Below are 14,469 nucleotides of genomic sequence, written 5' to 3' on the forward strand. Positions count from 1 at the left end.
ATGTGAATCTGCAGTAACTAACAAGCATGCATCATGGACAGCAGGATTGTAAGTGCACTCTGCGCTAAAAGCCCATTCTGCATCAACATCAACATCATAGTCTCCTTTCACAGAAGACTCAATAATGGCTGCATTTGTAGTGGAACCAACATTTGCAGTGGAACCACCCTCTTTCTTCTTAGCCTCTTTGGCCTTCAACTTAGGACACGACTTGATCAAGTGATTATTAGCTTTACAATAATGGCAATGCATCTTCTTTTTGCCCTTATCACTAGAATTTCCAGACGAAGTGCTGCCAGCAAAAGCATTAGGAACAGAATTTTTGCCACTCGCAGCAGAACCATAAGAAGTGGCTGCATTGCTGTTACCACCCTTTCTTGGAGAAGGAATAAAAGCATGTTCAACTGCACACTGTCTACTCCTGTTTTTTCTGGAAAGTGACTCTTGCAACAACAATGTGCATAATGCATCAAACTTGACAACTTCTGGATTTCCTTGGGTCATAAGTCTCCAAGTACTAGCAAAAGTCTGGTAGGAATCTGGTAAGGCATCAAGAACAGTCTACACAAGGGAACTGTCTGAAATGACTTCACCTACAGAAATAAATTGCTCATTGATATCCTTGACACTAGCAAGAAAAGTGTCCATATCATCTTCCTCATGCATAATCTTCGACTCCAACTCTTTACGCAGCAAAGCAATTTTAGCCTCATTGCGACTTGCATAAAGACCAGCCAATATATCCCAAGCCTGTTTTGCAGATTTTGTTGAACGGATGTGAGGAACAATGGTGCGCTTCACAGACAACACAATCAATGCATGAGCTTGCGCATCCTTTACATCCCAACGAGCTTGTTCTGCCATAGGCAAAATAACTCTAATAGCAGCAATCCTTGCAACAAGACCTGCAACATCCTCAACATCGCCTACATCCTCAGAACTAGGACGTACATCAATGCCTTGCACAATATTCCAGACGCCCTTTGACACAAGAACGTGTTGCATCATATAAGCCCACATAGGGTAATTGTTCCCATCCAACCTGTCCTGAGCAGCAAACATCTTGAACACGTCTGTGTTGTTGTTGTCAGCCATGGTAAATGTTGCACCTGATGTGAAAATTGCCCGAAAATAGGAGAAACGGAGAGGGAACAACACGTGCTATATAGCACAAACCGTAAGACTGTAAGGCACCTGTTATGCAAAAAACGGCACTGACAAAAATTCTGCACAAAATGACGAAATTTCCTGTGCAGACCTGCCTATAGTAGAAACAAAGGCCGAAATGAGCAGCTGGCGACTAAGCCCGGGAGGATGCAACTTGCTCTGATACCAATTGTTGGAATTAGGGTTGCAGAGAAACGACACAGCTTGGAGAAGACGAAGAAAGCTCAAGGCACACAATTGAGAGTGTGTTACTTAGTGTGCAATGGAAAGATAGATAGCCCTAGAGTGATGGGCGTATATACAATGCTCGCGGGAAAAAACCTCCTAAAGAGGGAAAAAATGCCCCGGCGGTCCTAGTGTGTTCACACACATCACTACCACATGTATATGGTAACGATTCTTCGTCCTCATAGTCAATTTCAATTGATGATTTTGACCCCAAATCGTGTGGGCTATAGTCTTGTGAGATGCTACTGGTTCCAATGTCGACAAACCTTCATCTTGTAGGTCATCAGAAGCTATATGCATTGCTTCCAGCATATTTAAGGGTATGAGTGGTGGCATTCATCCCCCTCAGGTGTTACCCAGGTTGTCCCGCTGTTTCCCCAAGTGTCTATGGTTGCTACTAGGTGGACCCAATCCACATTGTCCGACTCAGTCATCCCAGGTAGTACATCCATATAAGGAGAATCTTCCCCAACATCAGTGTTCGCTTTACACGTGTAACAATACTGCAATGGGGCCAGGTGAATTGTGGTGTCAGATCTGTGATCAATTATAAACATGTTTCCTAAAGGATGTGCTCGACTAGCTACAAGATCCACTCAACTGACAGAATCTTGGATCTGCAACTAGACATGGTTTTTATACCAGTCATGCACCATTTTTTCTTCCCTCATTGAAGGACATCCTAAGATCATCTCAGATGTCATAGTGTGCTTGGAGAAATCCATAACAATGAAGGTAATTCGTATTTTATGTCCAAAGACCTTGATCTTGAGATCTTCTAGCATCCCAATAGGTTTAACAATAGACCCATTGGCCATCTTTACTACTATGGTTGTGGTCCCAAGGTGAGGTCTTCCCATAGTTTACCAGCAATTTTTAGTCACAATACTAACCCCAGCGCCACCATCAAGGATTCCCTTCACAGTTAATCCCTTGGTAGTGTTTGGTATGGTTGCATTGGATTCATCGCCCTCAAAGTATTGTCCCAACTTGTTAACATGTATTTCTACAACAAGGTTCTCATCTAGGTTGGATTATGGATCTAAGTGTTCCTCCTCTATTGGCATCTCCCCATCTCCATCCATCTGTGCAAATTGTGGTAGCCCAACCTTCAGTTCTCCATTGAGGAAAGTTTGAAGAGTTGAGACTAGCTCAGGGTCTTTATATAGTTTGGACACGATGGTGGTTCTAACTTCTAAGGACATGAAATCCATCAATTTGGCAATATTTAACGGCATCTTTTGGGCTTCAGTCCCTTGGCGTGGGGAAGATGGGATCTCCATTTCTTCGATAGGATCAAGTAGTCCCTCTGTAAACATTCTTTCCATCAAGAAGTGAGTATGCCCACTTTCCCATGACTTTAAGTCACTTTCTTCTTGGATGACACTAGGTATGGCTAAGGGTCTATGGACTTGGTGAGGTTGTTGTTGCGTAGGAAACACTGTGTCTGTAATCTGGATTTGCCTAGGTGCTGGTTCTAGATCCCTTTGGGTATCTTCTACCAAATTTCTTAATTGCTTGGCTCGCTCGATCTCCTCTGTAGGGTTTGGATAAGTTCCTATCTTCTTCTTGGATCCTGGCCATTGTGGCTCATGAAGATATTCCTTGTTGATTTCTATATTAGTGGTCGTGTTGGTCTCCATGGTTTCACCTGAATCAGAATCCTCTTCAGCATCGTTCATATATATGGGGTCGTCACCAGTCCCTCTGTTGGTCTTTGAACTGGGGTCTGATGACTTTGTTGCTTTTTGCGATCTCTTCCTTCATGTTTTCTTCTTTTTTGAGATTGGGCAATTGATGTCGTGTCTCTTTCTTCAAGAATATGATTTTGTTTTTGGAGCATCGATCGTGTGAGTACGTTTACTGGTACCACAGGTTTACTTTGTGATGGCTCCTTCGTAACCTCAATCAAGTTTAATGGCATGATCTTCGGTGCATTTGGATTATTCGGACATTGGGCAATCAAATGATCTATGCCACATTGATTACACATGAGTATCACCATTGTAGACATGCTCTCTTGATTGGTTTGCATTAGTGTGGCGTTCTTTTGTAGCCTAATAGGACACTCGGCCACACGATGTGGACCTCCACACTCGCAGCATTGAAGAGATGGTCTCTTGGCAGTTTAATTGATATTTTGGCCTCTTGTAGCAAGAGCAGCTACTTGATAGATAGGTTTGACTTGTCCCCAATATTCCTCCATATAGTATTGTGGACTTTCTTCAACCGCATCCATCCCATAGGCAATATTAGGGTCTATATCTTCCTCACAGCCTTCCAAACAAGCAATAGATGACTTACAACCCACTTGATTCATAGAAGTGATTCTCGCATGTGGTGGTTGCATTCCTAGCACTGGAGATGGTAAGGGTGTTGTTTGAACAACATTTTGGGCCCTAGGGACCATGTGTTGTGACGTTTGTTCAAGAGGTGGGGCCGGCATTAATGCAGGCACTCGAGGTGTGTCTGTCCATGCTAAGGTTGATCTATTGGCCATCGCACGCTTAAATACTATACATTCCTTAGCTTGATGATCATACCTCCCATAGGCATTGCAATTCCCATTGAATTTTACTCTAAAAGTAGGGCATTCATTGGTACTATGCGGTCCATAGCATAATGAGCACCATTGTTACTCCCTTCTTGGATACATATGATTGTTTTGCAGAGCACGATTGTCTCTAAGACTCTCTTGAATGGCCTTGGTGAGATCTGTTAAAGTCATCTCAAATATCTTTGGCTCCTTAGCAATAGGCTTTAGGGTCATTGGTTGATGCCCCGATGCTTGCGAGCTAGTAGATTTAGGCTCAATAGACACTCTTTCTCCTTGAATCATTCAATTATCCTCCAATTGGATTGCATTGGTGGTGACCGCTTCCCAAGTGGTGATACCGCTAATGACTAGGCCATTGTAGATATCCTCATGTCGTAATCCCCTAATGAATCTATCAAGAAATTGATTATTATTGAAGCGCTCATTTGGATTACAATGAGAATTCAAATGCTTCAAGCAACCAAGAAAGTCTCTCACCGACTCTCCTTCTTCTCGTTGGGCTTTCTGGAGCTGAGAGGCTACACCCCAAAGCACTCCCCTTGTATGTATTCTTTTAAGGACAGTCTCCTAAGAGTAGGGTAAATCATTTTTTCTTCCACCCTTGGGGTTCTATACCAATCCCCTACCTTCCCACTTAAGGTTAGGCTTAAAGCATTACTCTTATGCAGGTCATTTTGTTCTCGTACAGAATCGCATATTTGTTCAAACACTTCGATATGGTTTCTCACATCCCCGTCTCCACTAAATTTTTGTGTGAGCTTGGCTATTTGTACTGCCTTACTTCTAGGTTCTCTATCAGGCATGTTACACATATTCTCAGCAATAGATCGACCGATAGCTTGAGAAAATGTTGTCAAGTCACCTAAGTGATCAGGCACCGTGGGTGAAGGCGCTCCAGAGACTACATGTGGAGTAGGTATTGGCATTGGGCTTGGCACATAGGAAGCCCTGGGGTGCCACGTTTGGTACGGTGTTGTACCATGTGGTGGCCCAGAATTCATATGTGTGGCCCTAGGCATAGCAGACGTCGGATGTGACATGCTAATGCTAGATGTTGCAATTGTGGAGCATAGGTTGTTGAAACATTGGGAGGGGTAGGAACTACATGAGTACAAGGATCCATAGGTGTATACGATTGGTACACACTTGTAGGTACTGTTGCAGGCATTGAGCTACCATGTAGCGGTGCTTTAATAACAAATGAGGTCCATGGCATGTTTCTTGGCATGCCCATCATTGGGGTAGGCATGGTAGCCGTGGTGTCATCAAGGGAAAGATGAGCTAGAATTGGAAAGGTAAAGCTATCACTTGTGGGCTCAGATTGCACTGAGACCCCTTGCAAAACAACATATGGAGGATCCATCGGACTTACGGAGGGGAGTCTCCATTTGCGATAAGGTTAGTTGTTTAGCCTTCCCTGTATCCAAGAATCTCGTGAGACTCGTCGAAGGCATGTGGATCCCCTTGTTCTGTCTCTCTAGCTCAATAACCCTATGGATGACCTCACAAACTCTTTTTTGTTGATCCTCCACCACTAGTAGCACCCGTTGTGGATTGTAGGACATATAACCAACCCACATGATAGGTGTGACCTGTGTATAGGTCGGTTCGAGTTTCCGTTTGTAGTTTGTACTCCCAGTTCTCATTTAAGAATGCTCCATCTAGGATTGAGGTGCTAGGGGTGTCTTTTGAACTAGATTCAATGTGGCTCTCTATGGGTTGACCCTTAGTGGTCGCTAATTCAAGAGCACTCGATTGCTCTCCTAGAAAGGATATTGACATAGGAGCTTTCGCTTTTAACTCTCTTCATTGCTCCGCCTTGCGTAAGCTCTCAACTTCTTGTACTTCAGCAAGGCTTCTACCATCAGGTAATATAACCTCGGAGGGGAATAGCTCTGAAGCTTCAGGGGTGCAGTGAATGGAGTATTCACGTGCACACTCTCTAAGGGAATAGGGTCTACGTTGGTCATGAATGGAGAATTTACTTCCCCACCCTCCTCATTTACATCGTTAACTCCATGTTCGGAGCAAGTGGCTCTACTAAAGGTTTCCTTCAAGCGGCTAAGCACGATCGGCCCGAACCGTGGGTCCATAGCATGCATGTCTTGGCTTGAGCTTTCAGGATTAGGCATGGGTAACCCTTTAGACGTCGTAGTCAGAGGAAGAGTCATTGGACGCAATATGCGGGTCCTGAATGGTACTACCTTGGGTCCCTACCGAGGGCCCGGAACCTAAGGTAGGTGGGTATTAAGAACTCGCGTAAGTCGAAGTGCTCGCTAGTTGCTCGGTCTCTAGCACATGACCAAAGCACAGATGCATGTGCCTTTGGCACCCTACAAGCGTCAGCAAATAACCTCGAAGGTTAACCGCTTAATTTTTTAGGCGTTTTGCACCACGTTTTCACTCGTTTTTTGATGTTTTTTAATGATCGGTTTTTGGATTAAAGCATGTGATAGCTTGAAAAAGGTGTATTGCTCAGGGGGTCGTGGTGTGTTATAGCACAACGTTCGGTTACCTGAAGCTCTGATGGTCCTCAAAAAAGTCGATTTTTACTTAGGCGTGAGGCTAAAATAAGTAATTCTAAAGGGTGACTGGGGCGTGAGCCTGAGCATGAGCTTGGGCTTGGGCTTGGGCTTGGGCTTGGGCTTGGGCTTGGAGAATATTTCCGATCTTGGTCTTACCTTTAAAGTTTATTTAAATCTTTTTTTAATATATTTATATTTTTGGCATAAGGTCGCCGCGGCCGCGAGAGCACACACACACCTAACCTACCTACTTACAACTAATAGAGCTACTATTACACACTAACATAGTACTACAGCAACTCATTAGCTAACAGATCTACTTATTGTACTTTACACAGAACTAACATTATAGATCTACTACCTTAATTCTAACACCTTATCAACAGAGAAAACACAGTACCTTTCAACACCTTATTAACAAAAACAATACACTGCAACAAAACAAAGGTCACAAATCCTTCTCAACAAGCCACACATCTTCTTTCTCTACCTTTCCTACATTTCATAATGTACCACAAAGCAGCATAGAGTGCTACTCGAGCTTAATGCAGGGCATTTCCCCCGGCAACGGTGCCAAAAATGTGTGCGTCTATCGCACGTGTCAATGCAAGGGACTTGCCGTACACTGTGTGCAAGCCACAAATGGCTGCAAGCACACAACCAGACTAATCTGGCAAGCTCAAGAGAGCAACGGTGTGTCACTCACCGCACTACGCTCGCCTTCGTGGAGGATTCATCACCGCAAAGAAGAAGGAGCTACCGTCGTACCACGCTCACCCGCCTCGCATCCACCGTGCCGTCGTCGCAATGCTCGAACGCACTCTCTCTCTCTCTCTCTCTCTCTCTCTCTCTCTCTCTCTCTCTCTCTCATGCATACACACACACACACAAGGAGATGAAGAAAAAGAAGATGGAGATGGAGCAAGAGCACTGTCCAATTGCACAAATGAGAGAATGAGTGATTTTTAGGTTTAGGTGACTTTTATATGAGCTCGCCCATTCACACTTGGGCATCCATGCTTAGCCAACTAACCCTTGACTATTCCAGTTAGAGTGCGCCCCTCATTGGCGATCACTCTTACCCTTTTCTTATTGGACCGACAAGCCCGGCCCATGACTACTAAAAGTGGATGCCGCTGGGTAACATGTGGTAACTCTCAATCTTGGCATCTCCTTGCAGTACGACTCAATTTTCACTTCTCTGCTATCTCTATTTGGGCTATGTCATGGGGTTGCGGACTGCACCACGTGACACTCTGAAGGTAATCATCCCAATTGTCTACCTGCTTTTGATGAGCATCACATGCCCCCACATAATTGAGTCACTTCACAATGGATTTCTTTTCATTCATCCGAGCACGCATATTTGCTCGATAGCACCCACTCTTAAATTTTTTACTTCTCTTGTCTAAATTTTTATTACGAGTTGTCTCTAGTGTAGAGTCATTCGATGGATCGTTACTTGTGTCCTCTTCCCTCTAGGATAGATTTTTATATAGGGTACTACTGGACTTTGAATGGTTTTTTTCATATTTGTGTCAATATACAATTCAAATCCTCCATCAAGCTCGGAGTCTCAATTGATGATTCAGACTCCTAATCACACAGGCTACATTCTTTTGAGACACTACTAGTTTTCATGTCAGTCAAGCCTTCATCTTGTATGTCATCAGAAGTTATATGTTTTTTCTCCTATCATATTTATAGATACAAGTTGTGGATTTCTCTAAGAATCCTGTGTCATATGAAATGATCTTAGGACGTCCTTTCATGAGGGAAGCAAAAATGATGCATGACCGGTCTAAAAACCATGTCTACTTACAATTCCAAGACTCTGTCATACAAGTTGATCTTATAAACAGTCAAGCCCATCCTCTATGGAAAAAAATTATAATTGACCATCAATCTGACACCACAACTCATTCAACCCCATTGCAGTATTGTTACACATGTAAAAGGGACATTGATATTGGGAAAGATTCCCCTTATATGGATGTTCAACCTGAAATGGCCGAGTCTAACAAAGTGGATTGGGTCCACCTAGTAGCAACCATAGACACTTGGGAAATAGAGGGACAACTTGGGTAACACCTGAGGGGAACGAAGTGCAAGGGATGCCTTACCTAGTGTCCGGGGACCTTGATCTTGAGATCTTTTAGCATTGCAATAAGTTTAGCAATAGTCCCATTGGGCACCTTTACCACTATGCTTGTAACCCCAAAGTGAGGCTTTCCCATAGATTCCCAAAAAAGTTTGGTTACAATGTTGACTCCAGCACCACCATCAAGAATTCCCTTCACAATTAATCCTTTAGTAGTGATTGCTAGGGTTGCATTGTATCCATCACCTTCAAAGTATTGTCCCAACTTTTTAACTGATATTTCAATAACAATGCACTTTGTTATCCCTATCGATCTACAAAAATTGTGGTAACCCGAATTTTAGTTCTCCATTGAGGAATGCCCTAAGAGCTAGGAATAGCTCGGGGTCTTCATACAATATAGACATGATGGTGGTTCTAACTGCAGAAGCCATGAAATCCATTAATTTGACACTATTTAACAACACTTTTTGGGCTTCATTTCCTTGACATGGGAAAGATGGAATCTCCTTTCTTCAATAGGGTCAAGCAATCCCTCATTGAACATTCTCTCCAGCAAGAAAGGAGTACGCCCACTTTTTGAGGTCTTAAAGTCGCTTTCTTCCTAGATGATACTAGGTATAGCTAGTAGTATGTGGTCCTTGTGAGGTTAAGTTTGCATAAGAAACACTATATCCATAGTCTGGATCTGCTTAGGTCGGGTTTATCTCCCTTTGGGAATCTTCTACCAAACTCCTTAAGTGTTTGACTCGCTCGATCTCCTCTATAGGGTACAGGTAAGTCTCGATCTTCTTCGTGGGTTCCTTGGGTTTTAACCCTCATGGATCATGATGATCCTCATTGGTTTTTTCTCTCGTAGTGTTTGTTTTAGTCTCCATGGTCTCAACTAAATCTAAATCTTCTTCAAATTTTTTCATATACACACACGGTCATCATCAGTCCCTATGTTAGTCTTTGAACTAGGGTTTTGACACTTTTTACGATCTCTTTCGTCACGTTTTCTTCTTCTTCGCTTGGGCAATTGATACCTCTCTCTTCGAGGATATAATTTTGATTTGGAGCATCGACCGTGTGAGTACATTTACATGTACCTCATGTGTAGTTTATGATGTCCCATCAATAATCTCAATTAAGTTCAATGGTATGATCTTTGGTGCATTTGGATTGTTAGGACATTGGGCAATCAAATGATCTATGCCACATTGATTACATGTGAGTATTGGCATTGTAGATGCGATTCATTGTCTTGTCTGCACTGGTGTGGCATTCATTTGTAGTCTAATAGGACACTTAGCTACACGATGTGGTCCACCACACCCGTTACATTGAAGAGGTGGTCTTTTGGTAGTGAGGTTGATGTTTTGGCCTCTTGCTGCAAGAGCAGCTACTTGATAAATAGGCTTGAATTGTCCCCAATAGTTCTCCATGTAGTATTGAGGACACTGCTCAAGTGTACGACTCTATAGTCAATACTAAGTTCTCTATCATCCTTGTAGTCCCCAAACAAGCAATAGATTTCTCACAACCCATTTGGTTCACATAGATGACTCTTGAATGTGGGGATTGCGGTCCTAACACTGGAGGGTGGTAATGGTGTCGTTTAAACAACATTTTGGGTTCTAAGGAATGTGTTGTGATGGTTGCTCAACAAGTGGGACAGACATCAATGCAAGAACTCGAGGTGAGTCTGACTAAGCCAAAGGTGGTCTATTTTCCATCACACATTTAAACACTATGCAATCCTTGGCCTGATGAACACACCTACCACATGCATTGCAATTCCCATTATTATTTTTTTCTCTAAATATAGGACATTCAAAGGTGATATGTGGAGCAAAGAAAATTGAGCACCATTGCAATTTCCATTAGATTTTTCTCTAAACGTAGGGTATTCACTGATGCTATGTGGACCAAATCCCTTCTTGGATACATATGATTGTTTTGTGGAGCACAATTATCTCAAATACTTTCTTGAATAGCCTTGGTGAGGTCTTCCAAAGTCATCTCAGATATATTTTTGTTTTTAACAGTAGGCTTTATGGTCATGACTCATCACCTCACTACCCAAATGCTTGCGAGCTGGCAAACTTTGGCTCAACAGACACTATTTCTCCTGCAATCATTAAATTGTCTTCTAATTTGATTGCATTGGTGGTGAATGCTTTCCAAGTAGTGATATCTCTAATGATTATGACATTATAGATATCATCATGTCGCAGTTCCCTAATGAATCTACTGAGTAGTTGATTATTGTTGAAATGCTTAATTGAAGTACAATGAGAATTTAGATTCTTTAAGCGACTAATAAATTCTCTCACAGACTCACATTTCTCCTATTGGGATTATTGGAGTTGAGATGCTACGTCCCTAAGCACTCCCTCTCGTATGTACTCTTTGAAGAACAATCTCATAAGAGTAGGGTAGTGCATGCGCTCTTCAATTCTTAAGGTCATATACCAATCCCAAGCCTTCCCACTCAGATTCAAGCTCAAAGCTTTGCACTTATGTAGTTCATTGTGCTCTTCCAGGGAATCACAAATGTGTTCAAATACCTCAATATGCTTTCTAACATCTTTGCCTCCATTGAGTTTCTATGTGAGCTTGGCCACTTGTAGTGCCTTGCTTCTAGGCTCTCTATCACGTGTACTACGGATATTTTTTGCAATAGATCGACCGATAGCTTGAGCAAATAATGTCAAGTCACCCAAGTGAGTAGGTATAGCGGGCAAAGGCGCTCCCAAGACTACATGGGGAAAGGAGAGTGGCATTGATCTTGGCATACATACGGGACTTGGGTCTAATGCTTGGTACGACATTGTGCCATGCAGTGGCCCAAAGTTCATAAGTGTGCCCCTAGGCATAGCATATTTGAGATCTGACATGTTAATGTTAACTCCACTCGAATAAGGGCTTGGATAGTGTGGTTGTGGAGCATAAGCTGTCGAACAACTAGGGGTGCAGGAGCTACAGGAGCATGAGTGGAAATTGGTACATACAATTGATGCACACTTGTTGGTACTGGGGTAGGCACTACATTATTATGTAATGGTTCAATACTAACCAGCAAGGTCGAGGGTGCACTTTCCGTCATGCTCGTCATCGGAGTAGACTGGTCTCTAAGAGAAAGTTGAGTTAAATCTTCAAAACTAATGGTACTACTTGTGTGCTCAAATTTCATTGACACTCCAAGAGAAACAATATATGAAGGATCCATGGGACTCACCAAAGGAGTCTCCATTTTTTATAGAGTTGGTTGTTTGGTCTTGCCCATATCCAAAAATCCCGCAAGACCAGTTGAAGGCATGTTAATCCCTTTGTTTTGCCTTTTCAACTCAATAACCCTATGGATGATATCACAAACTCTCTGTTGCTGCTCTTGTGGCACCCAACGTGGATTGTACAACATCTAACCAATCCAAAACTAATAGATTTGGATTGCCGACCATGTATCTATACATACAGACACCAAAACATACATTGCTTGCAGTCTTTTCACAAAAAATGCAAAAAACCTCAAAAAACAACAACACAACTGCACCTAAAGCTTGACGCACAGTGCTCCTCGGTGACGACTCCAAAAATGTCATATCACAGGGGTCTTGTTGCTTGTCATGTGCGAGCCATTGGGGATGCAAACACACAACCTGGATGCAAGCAAGCTCAACAGATGCAATCAGTGTGTCACTCACCTCTATGTGCACATGAATTTTATATGGGTCACACCATTCACACATGAGCGCCCACACTTGACCGGTCAAGCCCTACATCCAACTAATCCTTATCTGCTAAATTTGTTGTACAACTCTCATTGGAAATCACCTAATCCCCCAGGGGATTCACCATGGAAAACTTACCACACCACGTAAGTGCAGGGGAGGGGGATTTTTTTACAAGTTACATAAGCGTATAAGTTAGGGCCAGGCCCCCAATAATTTATCTAAAAATAAGGGAGGGGGGTATCATATTTATTTGGGGGGGGGGGGAGGGAAGTGAGAAAAGGGAAAAATGAGAGGAAGTTTTTGTGTTTCAAGATCATGGCTTCCCAAAAGAGTATACCCTTGAACTTGTGAGTCAATAGCTACAAAGATACATGCAAGAACTAACACTTCTTTGTATCAATCGCTTGTTTTGTGATTATAGTTCGTTTGTTGAGGGATGAAAGCTATAAAGAGTTTGTATAGATGCAAATTAACACGAAGAACCTACCACAACTTTATAACCATGTTTTTTGAGTAATTTAGATGGGTCAGAATTGGACGAGTAGCCAGAGTGCAGGCTGATCAGGCACATAGTTTGAAAGTCAAATTAAATCACATTGAGGGTAGATCTACTTATCAACAGAAGCGGTTCCTTAGTACGTTACCAGTCACTATGCTACATATTGTTTGACAAGTTTTACTTAGTTAGATCACGTGAGACCTAAATTTTATATGTAAGATAGGGGTATGATAGTTTTCTTCATTGATTGTCGTATAAGCGTAAAAAGGGGGGTCGTATTCCCTAATATGAGTCGTATATAGGAGTTTTATCAAAGCTGTCCGCTCGTAGGTGGCGTCCCGTTTTGTATATAGAGTGAGTCCCCCAGGCCCAATCCATGATAATGTAACTACGGGGCCGACAAACTTGGCCCATGACTAGAAAATAATAAGAATGGTAATGACGGTATCATGGGTTAACATTTTTCTTTTCCTTTTTTTAAAGGGAGATGAAGATTTCCTGAGATAGTTTTAAATTTTCGTAGTTGTTTTTCTCTCTATTGTCATTCTTGCACTTTGCATGTTTCTTAAGTTTCTTCATTGCTTATGCACTTGCTATGAGCATTATTTCCCTTGAAACTCTCGTTGGATTGCTTTGTATGTGGTGAACATGCTCATTGGATGCTACTTGTGCCTCCCCATGAAGTGTGCTGCCTATTAGGGTCTCAAGAATGATCATACCTTATTTTTGGATTTTGACACAATTTTATGTGACCAATACAACATGAAATGAGTCTTTGATGCCTTCAAGACCGTGTTGAAGGGACTCGCCAAAAGGGGGAAGTATGTGGTAATGTGCATTCATGGTTTAATAGTGCTACCTTCAAAAATGCCCAAGGAATTCACTCTAGATTTTGCCATGATTCTATGGGACTGATACGGTATCAGAAGCAATTCTCGATGCCTCTCAAAGGGTGCTAGAAGGTAAGCCAATAGGGGGCAGTAGGCAGTAAGGATTATCTTGGTGGCTTCAGTAGCAATGGCTGGCTAGGAGGCAACAAAGGATCATATAGGGGGATCCTAAAATGGATGACTCAACCTCCTTCTTGTGTCAACCATAGCTTTACACTAGAAAGCACGGCAACAAGACTTTCTTACCAAGAATAGCATGCTCAGAGGTGAGGCTTGATTTGGCACATGTAGGGCTGATATGTGGTTTGTTTTGCATGCAAGTAGGCTCCTCTCATGGCTCTCTTCACCTACTCTCTCCACACACAAGACTCCATATTACTATGTACTATCTGCTACATACTTGTTCTTCTTCTATTGATTTCTAAGTTTTCCCATAGAGAGAATTTATTGATATTATTCTTTTCAACGGGGGCATAAGGTCCATAAATCTTGCCCTCAATTGGAGTCAAATTTTCTCTCTTTTCATTTCAATACATGTGTATATGCATGATTGATAGTAATTGTTATGCGAATTTTTCAAACTTGTTGCGTACTTGGTGTTTCTGAGTTACAATTCTCATTTCATAGTCATCACTTAAAGTTTGCATTGAGCATCCTTTTATATTATTTGAAAGTCTTGGAAAATTGACATCCTTATATGTAATAAGCAAGAGTATAATAGGTTTATCCACAATTATATGTAAGAATGCTTAGTAAGGGCTTCAACACAATAAATATTTTATA

Source organism: Adiantum capillus-veneris, chromosome 8 (genome assembly GCF_014529385.1).
Source record: "Adiantum capillus-veneris isolate H3 chromosome 8, ASM1452938v2, whole genome shotgun sequence".
In the NCBI taxonomy this organism is placed as follows: Eukaryota; Viridiplantae; Streptophyta; class Polypodiopsida; order Polypodiales; family Pteridaceae; genus Adiantum; species Adiantum capillus-veneris.